This window comes from Hippocampus comes, unplaced genomic scaffold, assembly GCF_001891065.2.
Source record: "Hippocampus comes isolate QL1 unplaced genomic scaffold, H_comes_QL1_v1.1 scaffold85, whole genome shotgun sequence".
NCBI lineage: Eukaryota > Metazoa > Chordata > Actinopteri > Syngnathiformes > Syngnathidae > Hippocampus > Hippocampus comes.
In genome coordinates, this window is record NW_017805540.1 from 1,809,981 (window position 1) to 1,815,864 (window position 5,884).

Here is a 5,884-nt window from a genome sequence, read left to right on the forward strand (position 1 = left end):
GTCCCACACACACACACACACACACACACACACACACACACACACACACACACACACACACACACACACACACACACGCACGCACACACATTAATGGAAATGAACAACTGCAGGTTGGCTGCTAAAGGGCAAGGAAAGGAATGAATGCATTTTTGCCTCAAGGCAGGAGTCTTTTTTTAATATAATCCTGCCTCCCTGTGAATCATCTACTGTCTTAAAACCGGAACAGACACATCTTTAAGCATACTTTACAGTGTGTCAATACACTGTCTTCATCATTTGTTTAGATTTGCATATTGCGTGTTTGCATGAAAAGCCACCCACCTTTTTAAAAAACGTATCTATCTATCTATCTATCTATCTATCTATCTATCTATCTATCTATCTATCTTGCTAGCTAGCCGGCTAGCTAGTCTATATCTATCATGCTAGGTAGCCGGCTAGCTAGTCTATATCTACCATGCTAGCTAGCTATTGCCTTGTGTTGATGTTTTAGCATCTTAATGATATTTTTTGAATGATTTTTCACGCCCTGTACGATTCACAGAGCTCTAGTAATGGTTACCACGATAGGACACTCAGTACTTCTTCCATTCACTGAAGCGACAGTACTTGTTACCTCCACCAGGGCAGCAGTAGTTTGTATCACAACAGGAGCCCTTGTACATGCAATGACCACCAGAGGCTGAAATAAACCCCATGAGTCAAATGTCATTGAATAGCACGCGTCACAGACATGAATCATTTATATGGCAACAGGAGTTTCTCTGACCATGACATGGCCAGCCTGGCTGGGTGAAGTTTCAGAGCCACTATCAATCAATGACCACGCTACACTGTCTGAAACAATATCACGCAGAAACATCCACATTCCCCATAAGTGTAATGCTCCTGCTATTTTTTCAAATCCAAAAGGTAAGCAGAATTGCATCAAATGTTGCATGCACACATTGCGTTAACCAAAAGATGAATATTGGCACACACTTGATTGCTTGGTGAAGAAAAAAAAACATTCAATATTTTGCTTTCCATGAGAAACTGGGAGTAATGAGGAATAAAACATTTGGAAGTAAACAGGTGAAATCCCAAATATTAAAATTTATCGACTCTCCGCATGAAAGACTTTTGTTCAACCAGCAGATGGAACATAGCAGCTCATCCACTAACATGGCTGCTTTAGCGCGTCTCAATTGCAACTCACGCGGACAAAAGTCAGACTTGCAACCCTGCGATGAGATGATATTCTCGGAGCCTTGAAGCAGATATGTTTTTGCAGATCAAACATGTTGTTATGTGCATGCATAAGAAAGATGCTCGACGTAACAGGTCGTAGTACTGGTATTCGTTTGACAGTTGACAGTTGAGCGGGGTGGGGGTTCGAGCGCATTCAGTAAACGGAGAATTGCTTGATTTTTCAGGATTTTGAAGTCAGTACATACTTTGCAATTTCAATAATCATTCAAATTTGGCAGAGCTGTTGACAACAGTCTTCTCAATCGTGTGCCAAATTCAGTTGACATATTTCTTTGCACTTTACAGGGACTTTAAGTACGATTTTACGTCAGTACTTGTTCTGGAGCTGTCGTACTTGTGGATACCACCAGAGGGGAGCTGGGTGTCACCCTCGTTTCCATCCAAATAGGTCACGCCTCATTGCCCCGAGGCCGTGTGCCTTGCCTGGAGCGAGGAGGACGTGGGCACAGCAAATGGTTCCAGAACAAACACGGCCTTGCAAAAACGTTCTCGCCCCAAGGGGGATTGTCGCCCGGGGCTCAAAGTGCTGATTGGATACAGTTGAAAGAGAGAAGTGTAGGCGGAGCAATTGTTTGGTTGTTATTGGGAAAGCCACGAGGCTGTTTGGGAGCTTAGAATGTCAGAAAGATGAGAGCACGTTGTGGCCTAAAGGTTTTTCGAATCAACATGAGACTGTGCATGCGCACGCTTTTCAATGTGCGTCATTAAAAGTTGTGGGGCAATGCAGGACTGCGCTGCCGAGTGGCCTTCGAGCACTTTGGGTTTGAAGCATTCAACACACAAACAAATGGTCAGAGAGCCCATTACTCACAGAAACCGTACACGTGTGTATTTATGAGCTTTTGTGCCCGTCCGCTGCCCCACAGGCTTCAACGTCAGCCCCGTGTCTTGACGGTGAGAAGGCTTGGCTGCGAATTGAACGCCACCTGGCACTTTAACAAATGTATTTAAAGTAGGAACCGAAATACCCATTCATGAGATTTAGCCCCCTGGGTGGTGCTCGAGGACGATCCTTCTCATAATTTTCCGAATCAAATAGTTTTTTAAAATGCTGTTTTGTTGTTGTTTTGTTTCATGTTTTGAAAAATATATTTTTATCCATTGTAAAAAATATAATGATCAAATGTAGGTATTAGGTAAGGGACAGGATGCAACACAGTGCAGCTCTGCTTCTGCCTACTTGACTTCATGGCTAGTGACATGTTTTTTGGTCAAATGTCACATGTAGGACATTTTCCTGGAATACTGTCCAAAAGTTGTTTCACATTCATTTTTTAGTAATGAAATGCTGGGGAGATCATGTAATTTGCTGGGATACTTATTCAGATTACATTACGGAATGTATCGAGTACGGGACAGGAAGTGTAACTGCCCGCTGCTCTTGCAACACATTTAGTCCGTGAACCAACACAGAGTAGCTCAGCTTCTGGCTGGTAGACGTCATGGTCAGCGTCATGCTTTTTACAGAATATCAAACTTGCTAACTCCATTTAACGAAAATAAATCCATCAAGTTGCACAGTGCTAATGCTAACGTCAAGGGGCATTTAAACAGCCTCCTCAGGGCCCTTCAGATGAGGCCAAAGCCATAAGCAACGTTCATATAGTTAACGAAAACTAACAAAATCACGAAGTTGAGATTATGTGTCTTCATTCCTCAAAAGAAGATGACTGATGTTGCGCTTCCCTTCAAAGATTAGGATTAAGATGAAAGATTTTATCATATAATTTATCCATCATAAAAGCAATAATAATCAAGGTAAGGGGTGATTATGTAATGTGATGTTGCGAGTTTTAGAACACAGAAAATATTACGTAAAGAACAAAATGTGGTGTTCGATGTGCTCCAGCAATGTAAAAAAACCCAGTGCAGCTCAGATTCTGGCTAACTTTCAGGAAAGGCCATGATTTGTGCTTTTCAAGCACACTGCAAAAATGATACAACATATTGATGCTACACTTTGCTAAAAAGAAAACAAAAAAAAAGCAAGGCTAACATACCCATTTTGTTTTGCATGTTTTTCCCCTTACTGTACGCAATGTTAACTGAACCTTGACTTTCCACTGTCATTTTAGCTGTACTGCTACACCCCAAGTCGTGACCATGTATGCCGTTTGAGCATTCCAACCGGACCCCTGAGGGCAGCCATAACCGCAACCGTATAAGGCCTGTGTAGAAAACAAGTTTGACCTTCCAGAAAAAAAATGGCGAGACCTTCCAAACGTTGAATGAAACAAACGGCAAGGAAGAAAAAAAATCCAACAACCAAGCGGCAAGTGGCCGAGCAGCAGCGTGCACATCTTTGTACTTGGGTTTGTTTACCTCACAAGGTGGCTCCTGGCTCCGGGAATGAACCATGAAAATGGCTGCTCTGGCTGGCCGGCGGCGCTCCGTATAGATTGGACTTTTCTACGTGGCAGTGGGGGCTGCTGGGATACGCACCCAAGGGGATGTGCTCTCATTAAGGACAGTAGCTGGGGGCGCTTTTTGCACTGCTTCCTGTGGCCACTGACCTTCTTTTTCTTTCATCTGGGGGCCTCGCAGCTACACCGCACTCTCTGATTCTTGGGCTCCCATGTCGCTCCCAACGACACCTCCGGGGATGCGTCACATGGCCTGAGTGACTCCTGACCCTCCTGCCTGGCCTGCCTGCCTACCGCCGTTTTGGCGCCATCGCAGACGGCGCAAAGGGTCACATGTGCCCCCCCAAAATGGCGGCGATGTCCCCGGGCACTGCGAGGAAGAATTTTCCAGAGTTGACAGTGTCAAAACATCATGTCAAAAATGACCAAGCTTATGTGTCATCTTGAAGCGGTGCGGCTGCAGCATTATTCATGTGGAAAAGGTTTGAGCACTGCTACGCTGCAAAATCAAAGCCGAATTAGTGATGGGAGGCATTTTTGAAGGCTTTCGCCACATGTTGTGCTTCGTTTAAGTCATCTGTGAGTTATATGAGGCACCTCCATGTGATATAAGTGCCACCGAGCTCTTTGTGGGAGCCATTTTTGGCCACTTAAACTTGAGCCAAAATGGACACCACAAGCCTCATTATTAGGCAGTGGAAGCATGTGATTTCTCCTAGCCAATCTGGGAAGGACGTGATTATGATTTTTTTTTTTTTTTTTTTTTTAAAGAAGAAATCTTATTTAAAATAGTATGCAATGAAGATAAGTATACAGTTAGACACAGATACTGGATATTATTATTATCATTTCGTGAAGATTATCAGTTTGGATAATGGATGGATGGAATATGATTTTAATTGATAATGAACAAAGAATAGAACAGGAAAAATGTGGGAGAGATGGTTTTTTCTCCTAGCCAATCTGGGAAGGACGTGATTATGATTTTTTTTTTTTTTTTTTTTAAAGAAGAAATCTTATTTAAAATAGTATGCAATGAAGATAAGTATACAGTTAGACACAGATACTGGATATTATTATTATCATTTCGTGAAGATTATCAGTTTGGATAATGGATGGATGGAATATGATTTTAATTGATAATGAACAAAGAATAGAACAGGAAAAATGTATTTTATTTTTTACTTGCTGTTTTTTTTTTTTGGTGGGGAATAAATGTGACACATTTGTACAGTCCTATACACAGTATAATGTATGTTTATTTATCTATTTATTTATATATAAAAATGACATCAATGTGCTAGAAAAATTGTGAAATTGTAAAATTATTCCAAACATGGGAAAATAATTTACTTTAAATTTTTTTGCATGTTTTTAAAAAAAGCATCACTATCATTTTCAGTTTTTCTGTCTTTTTTGTTAATTTAAAAGAGTATATTATTATTATTATTCGATAAACCAAATAAAATAATAATATATTGGGGTGTATTACCTTTTTTCAATAAAGTTAAACATGTATAGCTTTCAAAGGAAAAAAAATTGAAAAAGCATATTGTACTGACTTTTTTTAAAAATATATATATAACAGTTGTTTTTTAATTAAACCTTTGCATTTTCTAAAGAAAAATTATCTGGAGTGAAGTAACTTTCAAAACCCATTTTACAAAGAAAGACACACAAAAACAGAACAAATGGACGATATATTATTGCTACTCTTTAATGTATTATTTAAAATATATTGATTACTTTTTCATTATTATTACTTTCGGACTTTTGTGCACTGCAGTAAATTTGTTGGGTTAAAAATTGTCCTGATATTTTCCACGGGTGAGGACATAAAGAGTTAATGATTGATTAGAAACTTGTGGGTATTACTTCTCTTCCAGAAGTTTCATTTCAAACATATACCCAGTCTATATTCAAAAACATTTTCACTCTGCAGAGCTTCCTCATTTTCACTGTCCGTTTTCTTTCAAAAGAACGATTATGTTGAAATGATCCCTGCAGGCAAAGGCACCATCGTCCTTCACTTGGAAGCAGCTTGTCTGCTTTCAAACTAGCCTCCATAAACTCTCGCTATCCCTCCCTCGGTGTGTCACCAGATGTGTGAATTTGTGTTCACACAAGACGCGCGCGCGCATGCATTACACGTGCGTTTTTCAGTTGGTGCAGCTCTGCGTCTCCAAAGCCCCAGTTTGATGCCCTCGTCTCACGGTATCCAACCCCCACTCGCTCTGCATCCCCTCAGGGCTCTGTGGGTGTGTGAG

At 40.7% G+C, this 5,884-nt stretch overlaps 1 long non-coding RNA gene across 1 annotated transcript; it reads right to left on the bottom strand.

Moving 5' to 3' along the window:
- Positions 1-468: 468 nt before the first annotated feature.
- Positions 469-1,322, bottom strand: LOC109521201 (uncharacterized). Its single transcript, XR_002169311.1, has 3 exons — positions 1,219-1,322; positions 773-840; positions 469-685 (listed from the first exon to the last, which is right to left on the bottom strand). It is a non-coding gene; the product is annotated as an uncharacterized LOC109521201 (long non-coding RNA).
- Between the last annotated feature and the right edge of the window lie 4,562 nt (positions 1,323-5,884).